At 38.8% G+C, this 18,455-nt stretch overlaps 1 protein-coding gene across 5 annotated transcripts in view; it reads right to left on the reverse strand.

The window, feature by feature from the left end:
- plxnb2b (plexin b2b) overlaps window positions 1–18,455 on the reverse strand; it is a 245,161-nt gene that overhangs the window by 157,412 nt on the left and 69,294 nt on the right. For 3 of the 5 annotated variants that reach the window (XM_067436860.1, XM_067436858.1, XM_067436859.1), the window contains one exon: window positions 5,423–5,624. The exons of the other annotated variants lie outside the window; for them this stretch is intronic. The gene's annotated coding sequence lies outside the window, so the exon portion shown is untranslated. The remainder of the gene's footprint in view (window positions 1–5,422; window positions 5,625–18,455) is intronic. 5 annotated transcript variants of the gene reach the window in all.

Consider the following 18,455-nt stretch of genomic DNA (forward strand, 5'->3'; position numbering starts at 1 on the left):
CCCTGGAAACGCTATGTATATATTTATGTCATAAGTGCTTCATTGCCGAAGGGATAGTTTCTGAGGAAAAAACCTCAGAGGCTCTGAATCATTCAGGCGCAGAGGTAATAACAGCCTCTCATATCAGACACAGGAATGCAGCGACTGGAGAAATGCAGTCATGTAAGCGGCCAGACAGCGTCTGCAGTGGACAGACCTGTCATTCACAGAGAACCAGAACCCGCACGGAAAACAGAACCTGGTCCTGGTCCAGAGGGATTTTAAACTCACTCCAGCTGCAGATGTTTCCCATCACAAACTCTGGAGAGAGAGAGAGAGAGAGAGAGAGAGGGAGTCGAGAGAGAGAGAGAGAGAGGACACGCCTTTAACCTCGTGCGCACTACAAGATCCTTTCATAACATGAAATCAAATGATCCCTTTATGCGTCCATAATTCATGATCCTAGTGTTATTGTCGATGATTTGTTGATTACAGTGTATTAAAAAGTGTTGCCAAGTCCTTTTATTTTTCAAGGCCTCTCCTCCAACTATCTAACCTCACTCTGGTACTATAATGCCCAATTTTATGTAATCCAATAAATTATCGAATTTATGCTCACCTGACATTTTGCACTTGATGAATTATTCCGTTTTATTTGGAAATGTGCGAGTTATATACATATATGATATTTCCATAAAATATTAACTTAAAAACGTTAACTAAACATTCAAATGTTAGCTCAATGGATAAAATCTACATTAATCTTTCATATTGATCATATTCATCAGATTACGAAAGTACATTTTTAGTGGAATTTTGGGATCGCAGCTCCAGTCAAAAGAGAATTAACCTTTGATTAATGAATGCTGCGATATGAAAAAGCTGACCAATATCGATAACTTACAAATATTAAAATACTATACTATTTTGGCAAAATAAAAAAAAGAAACATTACATTCTAAAATCAAGTATTCAACTAAATACTAGTGTCACTGATTTATTTGTGTGTTTAAAGATCATTTGCGCTCAGGATGACAGGAAAGATCGTATGAAAGTAAAATCAGGAACTGAGCATGCAGTTGAATATCTGATACATCTGTAATATTGTCTAATAACCAATTTAGCACTGATAATATAGGGCTAATCCCAGTAATAGACACACCTGGTTTGTGATCAGATATGTAAAGACTTTTCATTAATTGTGCACTTGTCTTATGAACTTGGCCTCAAACGTGCAGAGGATATAGATAGTGCATATATAAAAAGGACATTCATTTTCGTCTCATTGTCTGTGAGTGCAGGTGTGTAAGTGTGGGTTTATGTATGCGTTTGTGTGAATGTTTGTGTGGTTTTGTGGGTGTTTGCTTGTATGATTGTGTATTTATGTCTTTGTGTGTATGTGTTTGTGTATGTGTGTTTGTTTGTACAAGTAAGTGTGTATGTATGCGTTTGTGTGTGTTCGTGTATATATTTGTCTGTATGTGTGTGTGTGTATTTATGTGTTTTGTGTGTTTATGCGTTTGTGTGTGTTTGTCTGTATGTGCGTGTTTGTTTGTATAAGAGTGTATGTATGTGTTTGTGTGTGTATGCATGTATTTATGTATGAATATGTTTGTGTGTGTGTGTTTTGTGGGTGTTTGGTTGTATGAGTGTGTATTTCTGTATATATTTTTGTGTGTGTTTGTCTGTATGTGTTTGTGTGTGTGTGTGTGTGTTTTTTTGTACATGTTTGTATGAGTGAGTGTGTGTGTGTGTGTGTGTGTTGGTGTGTATATTTGTGTGTGTGTATGCATGCGTTTGTTTGTGTGTGTTTTGTGTGTATGAGTGTGTAGGTATACATGTTGTGTGTGTGTATTTGTTTTGTGTGTGTATGCGCTTGTGTGTGTTTGTCTCTATGTGCGTGTTTGTTTGTATAAGAGTGTATGTATGTGTTTGTGTGTGCGTGTGTATGCATGTATTTATGTATGAATATGTTTATGTGTGTGTTTTGTGGGTGTTTGATTGTATGAGTGTGTATTTCTGTATATATGTGTGTGTGTGTGTGTGTGTGTGTGTGTGTGTGTGTGTGTGTGTGTGTGTGTGTGTGTGTGTGTTTGTCTGTATGTGTTTGTGTGTGTGTGTGTTTTTTGTACATGTTTGTATGAGTGAGTGCGTGTGTGTATGCATTCGTTTGTTTGTGTGTGTTTTGTGTGTATGAGTGTGTATTTATGGTTTTGTTTGTGTATGTTTGTGTGTGTGTGTGTGTGTGTATGTATATATGTTTGTGTGTGTATACGCGCATTTGAGTGTGTATGTTTGTGTTTGTCTGTATGTGTATGCATTTTGTGCGTGTATATATATATATATGTATGTATGTATGTATGTATGTATGTATGTATGTATGTATGTATGTGTGTATGTATATGTTTGTGTGTGTATGTATTTATATGTTTGTGCGTGCGCCTGTGTGTGTGTCTCTCTCCCTCTCACTTGACTTTGACATGAAAGTTCTGTGCCGCTGCTCCAGGCCGTCTACAGATGATTTTGGAACAGCTCAGCAATGTCCTTTTGTTTCAGTGCATAAAAACACAAACCTTTCCATTTTCATGTCCCTGAATATTGCTGATCTGAGAGGAAGTCGTTTACAGCTACAGGATCTGGATTATGTAAAGGATATAGAGCGGTGAAAAAAATCCTCTCAGCTTCCACTGGCAGACTCTCACTTCAGCTCAAAAAACACACAGAGCAGGAGATTAACCGTGAACAGACAAGCCTTTTTCAAGCTCTGGCCTCAAAACTTAAAGTCCAAAGCTGTACTTTAGCAGAAAAGCTTGTCCTTGTCTTAAACACTTTCGTACTGTACTTATTTCCGAATCTGACAAATATCAAAGGACCAGCGGTGACTCGCCACGCTGCTTTTCAATGTGAGCGGCACAGGTCACACAGATCGGTACGGGCCGCAGTTAATGTCCTGTAGATGGCACATTAGTTAATGTGACGTAATTGAAAACAAGCCTGAACAGTCAATAGGTTCAATAGGTCACGTCTAATTTTCATAACCAGTGTTTTCTGGAAGTTCTAGAGGGTTTTTCAAAACTTTAGCATTAGTACTTTAGCATGTAGCATTGCAGTTTAACTTGGTTGAAACATAACCAAAGTACAAACAAAATACTTGACCAAGAATCTGACCAAGAGAAACGTCGGGAATAAATCAGCAGACCACTAGACAACGGCATTTACATTTTAAATCAGTGAAAACACAAACTTTTATTTTGGATGTGATTGTTAGGCGTGTTGCTCATGGACACCTTGGTGAGGTGGAATTAGGGATCGAACCACCAACCTTCCAGTTTGTAGACAACCTAAATGAGCCACTGCCGCCCGGTTGATGGAATAGCCGCTAATAGGTGTATATATCAGGGCTCGACAAACACTTGGACAAGGGGATTTTTTGAAGGGTGTAGATTTTTTTTAAGTGAAAGAGAATTTTAAGTATCCTGATTAAAACGTCAATAACACAAAAACATCTAGGGAATCACCAAGATGCAAGAATGATTCTGCATTCATTTACTGTAAGTGGCGATCGATAGTGGATAACAGAATAATATGTAATGAACTGACGATAAGTTCACTCTGTACACGCTCACGCAGCCTCCTGAGGAGAAATCACAACAAATGAGCGCCGCTCGCACTGAGAAACTCAGTCATCATACTGCAGTAAACATGCTGAAATGTGGAGCTTTTTATATTTATGACTAGGGCAGTCAACCGATAAAAAACAACAACGATTAATCGTGATTAATCGCATGATTGTCATGAGTTAACTCGCGATTAATCGCAATTTAATCACACAATTTTATTAGTTGTAAATTTAACTTAAATTAAGTTCAAGATACGTTTACATCTATGTTAAAATACATGTATGCTGCCTTCAAAAATTGATCAGATGAAGGTATCTCAGGAAGTGAAGCTAACATTAAATTCAGACGTGCCTTGATGGGGGATTCAGACGCAGCCAATGACTGCCTCCTTCTTGAATGAATCAGCCGTTTTAACGAATCGACTCGACGACTCACTCATTAAGACGGTCACCTGACTGACAGTTTAGTTTCATGTTTATACATTCTTTCCAACATGTATTATTTGTACACAAAACATATTTAAAACCATCTCACAATCACACAAGTGGCACAATCAGTAAAGTGTGTAGCTAACAGATAAAGGTTTTGACGCGATCTACACGGTTTCGAATCCACCTTTTGCAGAGCTTGCTCTTCTCCGTTTTCCCATCCCATTAGAAAAGCATTTACTTTCAATAAAAATTAAGAAAATGCTCTAAATGTGGAAATAAAGTGCCTACCGAAATGTTTAATAATAATAAAAGCATTTATTGTGTAGGCTTAGGGGTCAGTGTAGTAATTTTAGTGGCACTTTCCATTTAATAATTGAACTAAATATAATAATTTACACTGTTATCCTGTTAATGTACAAAAATGTAATCTGTGAAAATAAAGTATAAATAGCATCTTATTACTATTTACATATATTGCAAAGAACTGCTACTTTTATATGGTTTAATTAAAATATATCACTATTTTCACTTAGTAAATAGCATCTACAGCTGTTTGCAGTGTAAATAAAATCTAGTTGCTATTAACACTTGGTATGAATAGCCACTGCCATATATATAACATTTTCATTTCTATTTTATTTCAGATTTTTTCCCCTCACATTTGCAAATTTATATCACAATTCTAAGAATAAGTCAAGCCAGGATTGCGAGTTTGTACCTGACCCTGACATTATTCCTCTAAATTGTGAGATATAAACTTGCAATGAAAAAAGTCTTAATTCCCAAATATTACATTTTGTGACCTATTAGTAAAACTTTAAAGGTGCAACCAAATTAAATACAAAAAAAAGAACAAACCAGCTGCCTAGAGCACAAACCTTTACAAACCTCCAAAACAGCTAATGCGACCCTAGCTTGAATATCGTAGACACTCTGAAGTGTTTTTTTTTTTTTTTTTACATGGACAAACTACAAATACCCTAGCAACCACATAGCAACAACCCCACAACACCGCAGGAGTGTGGCGGTGGGTTTTGCACAAGCTCATATATTTTTTAAGGGAATGCAAAAATGCTGTTGTTTTTGTATGTTTAAAAGGCGAAACTTGTTAAAATCTGTGGACATAAACCTGTCAGTCTTATAATCAAATTCTGCAGCATACTGAATCTCTCCCCCAATTAAATTTTCCTTCGGTTGCTGCAAATTCATTTTGTGAAGGGCTAAAAGCTCAGGTCAGGTCTGGATGTGAGCCGTACCATCTGCTGGCAATGTGCCTCTGCAGAATCTCAACACCGCGCCAAAACTTTTTTAATTCAGACACGACAGCTTGACTTGTTCCTCGTGCTTACTAGGTATTACACAGTTAAGCGCTTCACTCTCAAAATGACAAACCTGTCCTCACTCAACCGTCCTTCCGGCTAACGGCAAGGCGCTTAGCATAAGCGGCAGCTTGGAGGAGGAGGAAGAGAAGCCCACCGGCCGGATCCGGTCCTGCCGCGCCCTGGCACAGACGCTCGCGGCCCAGCCTGCCGTAACAGCTTGGATAGTTGCAGGGGGTGATGGGATACTGGAGGGCCTGGACTTCGTGTCGGGGCTGGGGGGAAGGAAAAGAGGTGGTTTATAGCGTCTGTCCTGCAGAGCGCACAGTTGCAAACGGAAAACTACGACAGCGCTTGAGACGACCCTCGGCATCATGGTAACCTTAGTTGCAGCTAAAGTATCAGTACAGTTATTTTTTTCCTCATCCTGATCATGCTTGCGATTTTTGCCTTACGGACAATAAAATGGGGATGAGGTAATGGGTGCTTGACTCCTAATTACTGCTTATTAATAGTTAGTAACGTAGTTTTTAAGGATGTAGCATGCCACTTTATAAGTTAAAAAAAGCAGATATCTTAGTTATGTGCATGCTAGTTAATAGGGAGAATTGGACCCTGATTTAAAGTCTTACCGACATTTCAAATTGGCAACAAAAAGTGTCACGAACTGTCCTATAAATTCTGTTTATTATGCACAAATAGTGTAAAAAAAAAAGCATATTTTTCAAATAGGGGTGGGTAATTTGACCAAAACCTTTCATTTTATTTCATGATAACAGTATCACGATGGTAATTTTTGCTTTAAATTAGGTTTTTATGATTTTCTGATACCTTTAAAATGTCATAATTCTCACCACCATTTTCAATATCATTTAAAAAACTAATACTACCCTTAAAAAAACTCTCAAGCTTACTGAAGACAAACTACAACAGAACAGACACACATGAAGTAGGCCTAGACACTTTCTTCCACTCATAAGTAATAAGAGTGAACCTTATACGAAGTCTTACATTAAAAAGTCAGTTAGCAAAAACTTATGAGTAATTCATGAAAAAAAAAATTATGTTGAGAAATGAAAACTGTTTAACTTTAAACAAAAAATAAAATAAAATAAAAATAATAATAATATATATATATAAATAATTGTTAAATCATATAACTAACAAATGATAGACCGAAAAATGATAAAAATTGTACTAAATTACAGGCCAATTGAAAAAAAGAAATACAATTTTAAAAAGTATAATTTTGTCCAATAATTTATAAAAATATATCGGTTTATCACAATAAAATGGAGGCAAGACATCAAAAAAAAGCACATATCAAGGTTGATTTTACAAAATTAACAATAACCGTAGCATCTGAGTGGAAAATGTGGCTGCCATGGTAAATGTATTGTAAAGAATGCAATAACTAATGCCATCATGAGTGCAGTTAAAATCTATACACAGCTAGAACAAAACCTGTTAAATGAGGTGAGGCCAGCCGACACAGTCACTGCGCAGGGGTCGTGGCACGATAGAAACGGGTTCATAACGCCAGACAAAAACGTAATTAATTGCAATCAAAAGGTTTCGAGTCACAATTACACTACTCAGATATTCACGGTTACATTTAAAAGGATATATTACCCATTAACAACGAGGCCATTTTCACTTGGACAATCTTCAAAGTTCGCACCTACAAACCATGTTTTTCCTGAAGAATATCAGGCACTGGGAAATGAGTCATTTTATAACCACCGACAATGATTTGGTTCCCTTTCTCGCACTCAAATGAAGTGATAAAAAACGCTCTATTAGGCCCTGAATAAATGAGGTATGGTGATATTCACTCTGGTTCTGCCGGGGGCCGAAGCGTCATTCACCAATTAGCCGAACAGCGGGACGAGAGGGACCGCCGGGGGGGTCACCTGTCATGAAGAGGAGAAAACCTGCGAACGCTTTTCATTCCTGCAGGTTCGAGAGCCCGCGACTGACAGCAGGTGGCAAACCATGACAGCATCAATCTCCGTGCTAAAATGATGGAGGCTTCCAGAGAACAAAGAAAAGGGGACAAATAGAACAAGCTTTTAAATCTATGATGCAGATTTCACATGCTTGTGAAAATGAAATGCTTCAGCATCTGAAGCGAAGCTTATGCCATCATCCTCTTATACTACCAGAGCATTACGCCTTTAAAACAAGAGCTTCTTTAAGCCTGCTTTTGTTTGATCAATCAGACAGATGCATATAAACAGACTTGTTTGTCCTGACCAGGCACAACTCAACGTTTCGAATGACAAGTAGGTCTGTTCATATGGAAACGCAGCACAATGCAACATAAATCGCAAATTATACAGTGTTTAATATACAGTTGTGTGGAGTAAACTCTAGACCAATGACATTCTGCTGTGGGCGGGGCTACCCAATGAGATGACCTATTGAAGAGAACCCAACCGGTCAATAAAATAACCTGTCGCTGCTACTGCTTGGGACAAAACAATCAGATTCAAATGGCAGAGATGGCTTTTAAATCGCTTTGTCACAGTGTTGGACTGGTACAACAGGGAAAAATAATGGGATCCTCTCAAAGAGCTTATGTCAGGAAGACAAGTTTGGACCGGTTCTAGAAAGCCATAGAGGCGCCAGAAAACTTTTGCAACGATTCAAGTCAACAAAAGCGGAAAGAGCTGGTTGGCATTACACATCCTAAACGGACAAATTGTCAACGCCAAGCTAGTTTTCCATCTGCACTCAAAGTGAAAATGCTGAGAGAAGCAACAAAATCACAGATTAGCAGAAACTATTGGATGTTAAATGTACAGGACAAAACAATCTTAAAAGGAAAACAGGACAAAATTGCAACCGATACATTTTCTACATGTACTTCACTACAGTGTTGATATTGTTAAAATCACTTTCTGTAATTGAAATAAAGGTCAAATTAAATACAAATATGTGACCCGTCACGGAAACCAGGGACACAAGTCGGCAGCTCTACTATTGAGCAAAAGGAGAAAGAAGCGTTTTTTTTCAAATTATGTGATTTTCGCTTTTTTGCAGAATCTGTTAGTTGAAATCACTAGTTGAAGCCTCTCCGTGTTTGAGATGGCATTAATTGTATATTTAAAAGAGTATATTTTGAGGTTGAAATCGGCTTGTTTTGTCTGTGCATTTCCATACTGGCTTTTATTATTGTCCCGCCCTCCAAGGAACGCATGGCTAATTATTTATGCAGCGCTCTGGCCGGCTGTAGAGATGATCTGAGCGACAATGAAAGCGGCATAATAAGACTGGATCATACCCTAATCTACAACTGAGCGAAGATGAAGTAGAGGAAGAATGTATCAGACAGGCGTCAGACGAGTTGGACCTTAAGAAATCAGAGGCGATATCGATAGTAACATTTGACAGGGATAAAGACAGAGAAATGGCTCAACTCTTTAACCGTGGCTCTAGTGTAGGGGTAAGGCGGATGTCATCAAGTTGACGCAACTCGATCAGAGGATCGAATCTGCCTTTTGCCACACTCTCTCTACTCCCTTTTCCCATCACGTATCAGATCGGAAAGGCATTTATTTTCAAAAAGAATTGAGAAAATATTAGAAAAGTGGAAATAAAGCATCCAACATGTGTTTATTAATAAGTGTTTCCAGGTTAGAGTGTGTGGCAAAAGGTGGATTCGAACCACTGATCGATATGCGTCAAAACTTAATGACATGCGCCTTAGGGTTAGGGTTAGGAGGCAACGAGATTTGCAAGAATACTTTTCTGTTTCTAATGGGGTGTGTTTCCATAAACACTGACGTTTGTTGTTTTGTGTTCATTCTAAGAACACACACACGTTATCTCATGTTTAGACCTTCCTATACCTACCTATTGTTCTTATTTTAATTGTAATCGTTAGCATCCTATCATTTGCCATGTTAGCATCTTTATTATTAGTAGTATGCGGTCCGATTTTTCCCGTTGCGTCTGTCGTTACTAGCAGCCATGCAGCTTTACAGGGGGTGTGGCTTATCTAAATGAGATGTAAATGAGCCCTATTGTCACTCCCAGCAGGTGAGAACAGGTGAGAACTGCAAAACTTTAGAGGCTGTTTTCTCTCGTTTATACTTTTCTAAAGGCCTACATTCAGATGGCCACAACTTCTCCACATATGATCAGATTTCCATGTGTTACACATCGTTGGAAAGCTTGGAGACTACACTTTCATAATCTGTGAATAACTCAAAACGCCTCAGAACTGACTTGTGTCCCAACTTTCCGTGACTGGTCACATATTAGATGAAAAAAAAAGAATTAAAAAGGTTTAAATACAACTCATTTATAAAATAAGTTTAAGTTATAAAGTAGGAGCATAAAAAAAGACAAAAGCACATAATTGCTTAAATTTCCACACAAATTAAAATGAATAAAAAGTAAAAACTAATACAAAATATGAATAAATACTATAATGGTATATGAAAAAAATACTACACTAATTAGCACAAAAACTCAACATTTATCCCCCATTGCATCCCTTTCTGCCTGAAAATTAACCCATAATTTACTCACCCTCAAGTTCTTCTTTATGATGAACACTGTTATATTAATAAATATAGATGATTCCAAGCCTTTTATATTGGGATTGTAAAAGCTTAAAAAAGGCACCCATCCATCATAAACGTGCTTCATGCGGCTCCGGGGGGTTAAGGCCTTCTGAAGCAACGCCATGTGTTTGTGTAAATATCCTTATTTAAAACTTTAGAAAGCTTCCGCCAACTTAAACTTACTCAGAAAGTGTAACGCCTTTCATAGTTTAAAATGCTTATGCTATGTTTGGCATCATGCGTTGCATCAGTCACGCTTTTCCTGTAAGTTGAATAGGTTAGACGGTTAGAATCTTTGCTATCGCTGGAGCTGTCAATCAAACAGTTTATTCAGTGACTCGCACTAAACCTCCCGTAATTATCTCTTATTTACAGATTAAAAGATGCCATTAAAGATGCCAGAAAATCAAAGTTTACACTGAAGTCTCACAGCAGCCAATCACAGCAGTGGGCGTTTACACTGAAGTCTCACATAAGCCAATCACAGCAGTGGGCGTTTACACTGAAGTCTCACAGCAGCCAATCACAGCAGTGGGCGTTTACACTGAAGTCTCACAGCAGCCAATCACAGCAGTGGGCGTTTACACTGAAGTCTCACAGCAGCCAATCACAACAGTGGGCGTATACACTGAAGTCTCACAGCACCCTTCAAACAGAGAGTTCAAATCAGAGGCTAAAATCAGTTTAGGAAAAATGCCTTTTATTTTCCAAATTACAAAAAAAAAAAAATATGTAAACATCTTACTAACAGGAAACATTACTAAACAATGCAATTCATGACCCTGTTCACGATTTGATTTGTTGAAATGTTGACCTTATGGACGAAAACAGCTATGGGATCTGCTCATGAGATGACAAAGAGAGAAAATACTGGGCACCTTTTCCTTTTCACATCCACCACGTCATGGGTTACCAGACGGACCACACAGCCAGGGGTTTCGGAGATTCATAGCCAATGTTTTTTTTAGGGATGGCATCCAGGCAAAGTAGTGATTTTTCTAGGCCGTTGGGGAAAATAAAAGATTGAGAGAAAGATGTGCTCTGAATGAAACAGGTCACTGTTTATCCGGCTCCAAGTTTCCACCCCCCATCCACTCTTGGATCCCTCAGGAAGTGGCAGCCAAACAATAGCAGCAAGAAACACCTTAACGAGGAGAGAGAGAGAGAGAGAGAGAGAGAGAGAGAGAGAGAGAGAGAGAGAGAGAGAGAGAGAGAGAGAGAGAGGGCGAGAGCGACTCGGCTAATTACGGTGCACCTCATTTCTCTGACCCCTCTCAATTTGTGTCTCTCTCCCTCTCTCGGTGTTGGAGAAATGCTGCCAGCGGAGACTTTACACTGGCAGCACTCCAACAAGCCTGTGGAAATCACTCAAGCAGAGTGACGGGAAGAAACTAACTAAAATTAGCAACAATACTTATCTAACTACATTTTTCAGTTGCTCAGATCTTTTGACGCATTTAGCTTTTTAAACAAGTTACTTTTTTTTTCCATTGAGTAGCATGAAAAATTGCATTGAGCAGCTCCTCCACATTTAAAATTGAAAGTATACACTACATGCCGATGTCATTCTGGACCCTGTACAGGATCCACGGAGTTCAAGCAGTTAAATACCAACATAACAGAATAATAAACATTCAAGAGTTTCTCCATTTTCTCATCTTGTTAAAAATGCATAAAATAGCACTTTATTTAAACATTTACTCTCTGAATTCAGCCCATTTGCAAAGCATGATGGGAAGTGATTATCCTGTTTGATTGGGTTACTTGATTGAAACATGTTATTTGAAAATATAAACATCAAGTTATGTCAAAGAGTAATGGTTTTAAGTCAATATAACATGAAGCAATTCCATTTAATCAGAAACATGATATAATGGAGTTAAATCAAGACGATTTGCTTAAAGTGAACTGCATCAAACTGTTTTTGAGTGTATATACTTCATTTATTTTCATTTGGATAGTTCAATAGAACCTTTTCCTATAACGATTCACTGATTCTTTCAGTTACGATAATGGCATTCAGTTGAGAGAATCAGTTTGTTTGGATAACGTACTAGAACCTGTTCAGAAATGATTCACTGATTCGTTCAGTTACAATAATGGTATTATTTTGGAGAATCAATGGCTGAATCAGAAATCGCCTCCTATACCCTCAAACAGGGCACTATTTGAGGAGACCGCTATTTGTAGTGGTGTCCGAAACCAAAGTGGACGTTAATGAGTGCACTCATTCAATCCCACAATGCACCCCAATAATGAGTGTACAGCTGACATACACTCTACGGCTGTCCGAGTTCATACACTCGTTTTCATTCACTCCTTCAAGTGAACTGCATTAGTGGATTAACGTACACTCTAAAAATGGCTGGGTTAAAAACAACCCAATTGGCAACCCAGTGCTGGGTAAATATTGGACAGAACACATGCTGGGTTAAATTAACCCAGTGGCATTATAACCCAGCAGGCTGGGCTGTTGAGAAAACCCAAAATGTCGTAAAATTTTTACCCTTGATGGATTTGCTATTCTGGGTTATTCTTGCTGGGTTGTTCTTAAAAAATCTCCTTAGCCTACTGTAAAACTAGACAGAACAAATGAAGAATGCCAATCTGAAAAACAATCATTTTTACTGCTTGACAAATGATACAATACACAAATGTGTTAAAATTGGCAACAATGACAACTACAAACCTAATATATTCTGTCAATTTATTCACGTTTAAATCAAACTTTTATTTTGACGGGTTGCTGTGACTTTTCAGTCTCTGTGTTCATGATATGACACGCGTCCCCGTCATTCACACAGAGAGACGCAAAACATGGAAGAGTAACGTTAATATTTAAATAGTATTTAATATACACAGACACTTGTATATATTCGGCTACAGTCTGGAGCCCTGCGTGACGTGACAAAGCAGCTGCGGGACCGAAAATAGTCTACTTGTGAGTCGATGCTATACAGATACTATCGTCACATTTTTAACATTTCAGTATGTACTTGGTACCGAAGTACTGGTACTTGTGACATCCCTACATACAGCCATGTTTAATTTTCGTAAGGGGATCATGGTTCTGTGTAATCACAAACTGTATTAATCTATCGTCTCACGTGCCTACCTAAACTAACACGAGTCAGGACATCACATCGGATTCTGAGGTAAAACTTTTGTCGTCTTAACGTCATGTAAGCTTAAGAATTGCTGCCGCGAAGAAGAAAAAAAACCTATAATTATGCTAATTAAAATGATTATTAATGAAAATATATGAACTTATCTTAAAACATCTGCAACCAGTGGCTTTGCCTTTTGCAATGTCCTTTCAAAATGACAGTTAGGGAGCGAATTTAAACGAATCAAGGCGGGAAGCACGTGAAACAACCAAGCGCTGGGTAGAATCAACCAAGCATTGCGACCCAGCAGGTTTAACCCAACGACTGGAAATTTTAAACTACCCAATGGTGTTTAAAATGTGATCAAATAAACCAACACAAATTACCCAACAGTCTTAACCCAGCATTTTGGGTTAAAAAATAACCCAGCATTATTTAGAGTGTAGGGATAGTGATTTCAGATTCAGCCATTCTGTTTGGGCAAGAATTGAATAAAATAATTCACAATTCATTTGATTACAATAATGGAAACGGACCATTTTTGATTCATTTCAGAGAATCAGTTTGTTTGGATGGCGTCCTAGAGCCTGTTCATAAAATGATTCACCTATTCATTCAATGAATCAGCTGTGTTAGGTGTTCATTAAGGTTGGGGAAAGTAACAAAGCCTGATTTGTGCACAAACTGAGAATCAGAACTCACAAAAACCAATCAAAAGAATAAAAAAACGCTTATTTATGGTCTGCTTCTCACACAAAGCTATCATATTGGTATAGATTACTTGGAATATAGCAGAGGAGTCATATGAACCACAATTTACTATACTTTTTGGGTGCTCTAGTTGCTTTTTGAGGCTTAAAATGCTGAAAAAACAACCAACAAGTTTTCTTTCAGTGTTCCTCTAAAAAAAGAAAGCCACATGGGCTTTTAACAACACAAATGCAACATTTTTTGGTGAACTATTCTTGTAATTTGGCAAGTTTCAATTCATAACAAGCTTTCCCAGCATTGCCAAATCCCACACACCCCTGAATGTGCGCGTCTGGGAGAGAAATAGAAAAGCGAGGTGGAAAACAAGAGAGGGAAATCGTGCTAAACATCAAAACACTAAAACACATAAACGAAGCCAAAGAGAGAGAGATTCTCCAAGCTGAATATGGGATTGGCTTTAGCAGCCCAAATTTTCCTCACGATTCGGCGAGTTTGCCAACTGTGAGTGTAAAATTAGCATTTCAATACCTCTAAGGGATATTCATTACAAAAGGCTGAAACCTACTATCACTTCTCATTTTTATAACCCCCTCTTTCATTCTTCCGCGCTCAGTCTCTTTGATAAGCGCGTGGAAATGAGGGGGCGTTTGGAAGAGAAGAGCTGGAAGGGAAATGTTTAGGAGAACAAGCGGCACTTTGTTGAAGAGGTGCTGCAGTTTTGCTGACTCACGCAACAATATCAGCTGACGATCAAACACGAATCGGCTGGAAAATCTCATCACAATGAAGCTACTGTGGAAACGAAAGTCTGAAGCGCATCGCTTCAACGAGTTTATGCCATTGAAAGCTATGACATGAGACTGATCTCTTGACAGGAGATCAACAACTAAATATAAACAGACCACTCAATTTAAAGGGATAGTTGACCCAAACAGGAAAACTCACTTAGTCACCCTCATATCATGCCAAAGCTTTATGAGTTTCTTCGGTTGAACAAAAAAAGGAGATGTTTTGAAGAACGTTGCGGTCCAAACAACACTGGACACCATTGAATTTCATTGAAAGGCCTGTCTACACCTGGTGTTAGGATGTGTCTGGTCGATCGGATCACAAGTAGATGAGGGAGACACATTCCCGTTTACACCTGGTGTTTAAATCAGTCTCTTTTGTCCTGATTTCTTCGAGGGAAGGGTAAATGTATGGGCTGTTTCAGATCTTTTGACCTAATGGATTAAATAAGCTCACGCAATTTACATATGAACACGACAGGAGATGATGGAAAAACATACTAATAGCATCAGCTTTCGTTTCTACTCTGACAGACATAAGACCAGCCGAAAGCTGTGAGTGTGTGTAAGAAATCAGGAATGGTCAGAGAACATTGAGCTTGGTACGTTTTTCCTCTTCAAACTAAACTTGGGTCTCTAGCCGACAAAGGTTAAATCCCGTCTGGCTAGAGTGCATCCCATAATGTTTCCGCATTAGGTCAGTAGGAGGAGAGACTAGTCTTTTGTGGCTGTTCGACCACATGAGTGTTTACACTACGAAAGCAATCCGGTAATTTTGGTCTACCTCTGGAAGTGGTCAATAGTGGACAAGCTCAATGTTGTAGACCCCGTTTACACCTGTATTTAGCATTCTCCACTTGTGATCAGATCGACCAAAATGCTAATGCCAGGGTAAACCCGGCCTGAGACTCTCCTCAAAATCTCTTCTTTTACATTCTATTGAAAAATCATACAAATCTGGATTGTCATGAGGCTGTTTTTTCTTTTGATATATTGCATGTTCAGTGTGGCGAGGTGAACGAGCGAGGGACATGGGAGGAGCGAGTGAGACCGGGGACGTGATTGCAAAGGAGTGTTACCTGTGAGCCACACCGGTCTCGAGTCCTCTCATGAGGGAGCTCGGAGGCATTTAAGGACGAGCGACACCAGCCAAGGACGAGAGAGGACCAGGCCTGGACTTTACGTTGAGTTTTGTTTATGTTTGTGCGGGCAGTCGTCCGTGAGGGGCTGCCCGCGGTTTACTTTCTTTTGTTTATTTAATAAAAGTTGTTGAATGTTCGCCGGTTCCCACCTCCTTCCTTCCAATCTACGAACTTTATTACATTCAGATATTCATACAATAAAATATTCTTGAGACTATGAAAATTATTAAAAATGCTGGCGGTGGCTGGCAACCAAAAAACTAATCAAAAAAACTCTGGGTTAAGCACGGTCTAAAGTCTTGCTCACTGACGTGATAAATCACTGGATTTATAAGACGCTCCTACTCTGACTGAATGATGTGGCAAATCAACGTCTGCATTTCTATTGGTTATGAAGCTGACATAACTGAACATTTAATGAAAACAAACCATAAGACACATCTGTGCTCAAATATAATCACATTTACTAGAACATTTGCCTGAAATGAAGCTTTTGAATCATTCAAAGATTCAAACCCAAAGATTTTGCAAACTCTTGAGATTCCACCATCTAATTTTTCATCAGAAATGCTCATTGCGGCAGCCTAGGAAACATACTTGACTTCGTGGAGTGTTAGGGGTTAACAGTTAGGGACCCAAGACCAGTTGTGAAGAATGAAGACCAAGAGTCAGAAGGGCAAATTAATCAAAGGAAATTTACTAAAGAGTAGTTTGCAGATTCATCAGCAGAGCAGAAGCCAGTTCGTATGGCACTCCACCAAGATCTAGTATATACAATTTTTCAACAGTTATACTGTTTTCAAGGTCTAGCCACATCACTACTGCCAGTTGAATGATTCTGATTGATTAAGAGAAAATAGACAGTCATGGTAAATTTCCACACAGAGTCAGTTAATCAGATGCACGTGTCCATAGATCACTTGTTGACGCTTTCCCCAGAATTAGGCCCGTAGTGACCTTCCAGGTCTGGAGCAGGCACCAGCTTATCCAGAAAAACATACCGTCACTCTCCCTAGGATGCCCGTTGTACACCTTCAATACTGATCTGTAACACAGAATACTGCGCACATACACAGTCTCTCCAAGGTTAGAGCTGGTTGAGCTCCAGTTCCCCAAAACATACTGATAGCATGTGCTTTCTCTCCGTGAGAGGAACAGACAGTAGTAAAGGCAATATCCATCTTGAGTGTTTCAGTAAAAGGAAATATAAAATGAATAAAACATAATATACAATGAAAGACAAATCTATATTTCAACTCTGGAAGCCGGGCTAAGTGAGCAAACACTGTTACTGCACCACTGGCATGTTAGGGGTGTGTGATACCGCCAAAATCCAAACACAACACGTTGCTATCAAGAGTTAGTGACACATCACACATATCTAGGTCAGACTGTCAATCACCACTCAGAGACCAAATACACACTTTAGAAAACAAGAAACAGTCAGGGGTTCTCTTAATTAAATGTGTCATGAAATGGCTTTTTGTAATTTTTTCATACTGTTGTCTGAAGTCAGCTAATGACTTTGTGTGGTTTTTACATTCAAAAACATCATAACTAATACATAACTAATAAGTAATAGGCTATTTTCTACACTGGTTTTGAGGCTCTCTCCTGAACGCTGGGTTTTGATGGGCGTGCCGCACTGGAGACTTGGAAGTAAACGCAGAAGGCTAGGATTGGAGAAGATTTGCATATTTAATGAGCTTCAGCGCCCCTGTCAGTTAAGTTCACATGTGGGAGGGATTGATTTGAAAGAGGCAACCGGAATGATTTTCGTTTGGCAACACGATAACATCAAGATGCGAACACTAGTGTTGTCAAAAGCACCGACATCGATACCAAATAGATACTGAAATGTTAAAAATGTGACTCTTATGAGCTGTAATCGTGAACACCTCTGACTGGTCATTGTGCTCACGCGCTCATCGGATGTGCCTGTGATTGGCTACAATGATCAACGCACGCAGCGGTTTGAAAGAACACGGAAGTGTTTGAAAGGGTTTTGAACGCGAGAGCAGGAGCGTTTGAAAACACAAGCAGGCGTCGACCAGCGGACCGATAGGCTGATAGACACCGGCTGCGTATCTGTGCACGCGCTGTGAAAAGCTTCATTGATGTATTTTTACAACATGTTTGTGAAGCGCTGATCGCAGTAGCCAATCACAGACCTATTTGATGAGTGCGTGAGCACAACGGCCATTCAGAGGCGTTTAATGATTCCGCTCAACAGCGCTCAGTCACATTTTTTAAAATTTCAGTAACGATTTGGTATCACGACCGATACTTTAGACAACACTAGTGCACACGACTGGGCCTGGTGTCTATAAAAGCTTTTCTTTGACTAACAAGGAAGTTTTCAGCTCTGAAACTTACAGGATAATCTTATATTACCATGACCTTTTATATATCAAAACCTCAAAGCAAAGTAGATTTATCAATTCATCACTGCTTTAAGTAAAATCATAACTGGAAAGAACCCTCACTCGTTCCAAACCAGATCTCCTTGGTCCCTGAAAATCGTATTTCTGTATAACTGTAGAAGTGCATAAATCAACTTGAGTAACACCAAGTACAAACGGCAGCTGTTCGCAACACGAAGAACTACGTAATGAGTTAGGTTGAGAACATGCCAGTTTCACTGTTTTATTCATGTGTTTGTCGTCAGATTTTCCACCAAATCCTTAAATATACGCTTAGAGAGAAAGAAGGCACCTGTAGCGGATGTATTGCGAGAAATGCTATAAAAAAATTAATTAATAAAAATAAAAATGCATAGAGCTT

This window comes from Pseudorasbora parva, chromosome 25 (assembly GCF_024679245.1).
Source record: "Pseudorasbora parva isolate DD20220531a chromosome 25, ASM2467924v1, whole genome shotgun sequence".
Taxonomy (NCBI): domain Eukaryota; kingdom Metazoa; phylum Chordata; class Actinopteri; order Cypriniformes; family Gobionidae; genus Pseudorasbora; species Pseudorasbora parva.